Source organism: Argopecten irradians, chromosome 2, assembly GCF_041381155.1.
Source record: "Argopecten irradians isolate NY chromosome 2, Ai_NY, whole genome shotgun sequence".
In the NCBI taxonomy this organism is placed as follows: domain Eukaryota; kingdom Metazoa; phylum Mollusca; class Bivalvia; order Pectinida; family Pectinidae; genus Argopecten; species Argopecten irradians.
Window position 1 is genome coordinate 29,419,630 of NC_091135.1, and position 3,103 is coordinate 29,422,732.

Genomic DNA, 3,103 nt, shown 5'->3' on the forward strand with positions numbered 1-3,103 from the left:
TATATATAAGATATGATGGGGACATTATAGGCTGCTTGGTAAGATAAGACGTTTAATTAGGATTAGTGGGGATGGTGTATTAAGATTAATGGTGGCTAAATAAAATGAGTGGAAACTTCAATAGCGGATTAGTCGTGACAGTATGATATGTTTTTCTGCCTAATAAGAGATGACCACATCGAATTAAATGTGGTGATCACAAGAAGAGAATATAACTATAGGAAATAGTAGTGACTGTATGGTCCATAGTGATAAAAGCCTCTAACGAAACGTTTATATCTGATGCAAATTGTCTATGGCAACCATGATTTTAGAAAGGAAGGAAATAAATCGACCAATGGTCAAATTCCCTGATGAAATTTGATAAAATTACAATGTTTCCTTAATATATGTCCTTAATTATAATCCTTTGATTCCTTACTTCATTTAAAAGAAACTTCACTTAATAAACGTGCATGAGAAAAGATGCCAAATTAATCATGATCTATGACCCTGTCATTGTGACCACTGATCTTATCGTCAATTCCGTGTCTCCATTTGAACAGCTTCATGATAATACCGTAAAATCGCATCACTTAAGAGCAATCTAAGTTGTGATTTTTTTTATTATAAATCCAAGTGACCTTCAACCCTGACACAATGTCACAGACCAACTGTTTTTAACAGTTCATTTGAGTTCAACTTTGATTCATATTGATTTCAGATAATAAAATACAAAATTGACCCTAAACCTTAAACCTATGACCTTGACCTGATTAGTAGGTTGTTAACAAGTTTGCTTCATGATGTTATCACAGAATGTGTGTCAGCGATTAGCTACAAAACTTTATAGTTAAATTCCAAGATAGCCGCTGAGAAACCAATTGAATATAACCTTTTTTGCTCAAAAAGTTACACTGGGTATCTAGATGGTATGGGGATTCGTCCTACTAGGTACGATAAACATAGCTTATTTCCTGTCATCATACCAATACAAAATAAAAAGGACAGACAGACAGACCGAGCGACGAACAATCTGATTACTATAGCGTAACCACATCTCGAAGATCAGTTGTGACCTGGGATAAGATTTTGTTGATTGTAAAAACCGCTGTAATATCAATGACCAATTTGCGAAAAAAATAAATCTGCAGTCTGCTCTGGTGACCTTCCGCTAATTAAATCTATAGTGTGTGTTTAACATAAAATAATTTAATATTGGAATACAAAAACAATCGGTAGGCTCACCTATGATAAAGGACGATAACATCAATGATTTTAACGCTTTTATTAGAAACAGTTTGATTGGTTTATTTTTGATCATTATATGATTTAAATAGTTGGAAAATACCATTCTTACAATAAATTACAGAATGAGATCATGATAAGGTTTCTCAAGTGACAAAATACAATTGTTCAGTGATATATACATTATGCCACGTAATACCTCCATAAAGCTATATCTCAGACACAAATAATTAGATTCTTGGATTTTGTCCTCAATCACTGCTTGTCACTGCTACGTTTAGCAAATGCATCACCTACTCGCGGTTTTCTTTAAACAAAATGTTGATATTCAAAATGGATACTTATATAGAACGAACTAAATAATATATAAATAACGAAAGAGAGGAAAATAGTCGTGAACGTAAAGAAAGGGAAAACTACACCACCTTGGTGATGGAATGTTGTACCTCTGAAGCTTTTGCATATTATCACCTTTGCAGATTCACTTGGTACAGTACTCAATCATTTCGTTTCTCTTGGTGCGATACCATTCTGGCCAATTTCGGAAACATATATATCTCTTCTATTGAAAAGAACAATACCGGTAATTATATACGGCATGGTCCCTCGACTTTATGTGAAAAGTCACTTCATCGGACTGTTTCACATAAAGGGGTGACGTTAACACGAAACACAGTGATCTTAACTACATGTATTATAAAAAAAATATTACAAATAGGTTACTGTCTAAAGCAGACAGTTATATACAGTATAGAATGCAAACCTTGGGTATGGTTTATACATCGTCATTTTAAATATTTAAATACAAATACTTAAAAAAGACACAGTTGAACATGACACATTAGATCTATAAATATATTAATGCGATAAGTTACCTATCATACATACATCATTATTTAATAACTAACATTTTTCACACACAAAACGATAATTGAATACGATATCTTTAATGTACTATACATCAAATTACATATATAATCATAGGTATCCATTATAGGTTACCGAACTGGCCATAATGTAAAGGTATCCATCAAATAAACACCAGGAATATATATAAAAAAAATTCATAAGAAAACTAAACATATTGAAATTGAAGTGTATCTTAGTTTCGTATTAATACTTTTTTCTGTATTAAGTGGTAAAACAAATGCTTGTTGTCGGGTAAATATATGTATATCTGTCATCACATGGGCCGCCGTCAAATAACTAGATGCAACCACTGATACACAGCACAGTATAACATTTCAGGTGATAAACAGCACGGTAAAACATTTCAGATCGCCACAAAGACAAGAATACAATACGCTACATAAATGTTCATTTTTTTCGTTTTTTAAGTACTTATCTTTGCGATTTTGAGGGATTGAATTCATTAATCTGGGAAATAACTGAACATGTTGAGACTAGTGATCTCGTTACATATGTTTATCTTCAAAATTTAATTGTGTCGATTAGATAAAAAAATAAAGCTGAGATGAGTGTATCATCTCTGGTTAACCTGTATTTAATCTTACTACGTTTTCTGTTGACATGATTGTGCATTAATAGGAATAATACATATTCGTTGTCATGCAGTTTTTAACAATAAGTACATAGACGTTAACATGCAGTTGTAAGCAGTTTCGGCAAAGTAGCTAACATTTGTTTCAGTGTAACAGGCGACTCCGTGTTCATGTCATGAATCCGAGGAAGAAAAACATTGTAATAAGAGAATTGTAATTGTAATGGCTGCAGGAATACAAACCAGACCTTAACCAAAGGGAAATCAATAGTTTTACAGTAAACCCAGCACCAAACCAGAAACCATAGACAACACTTCCGGTAACTCGATTAACTCAATGAAAATCTCGCAGATGTTATTAAAAGGACACCTCGC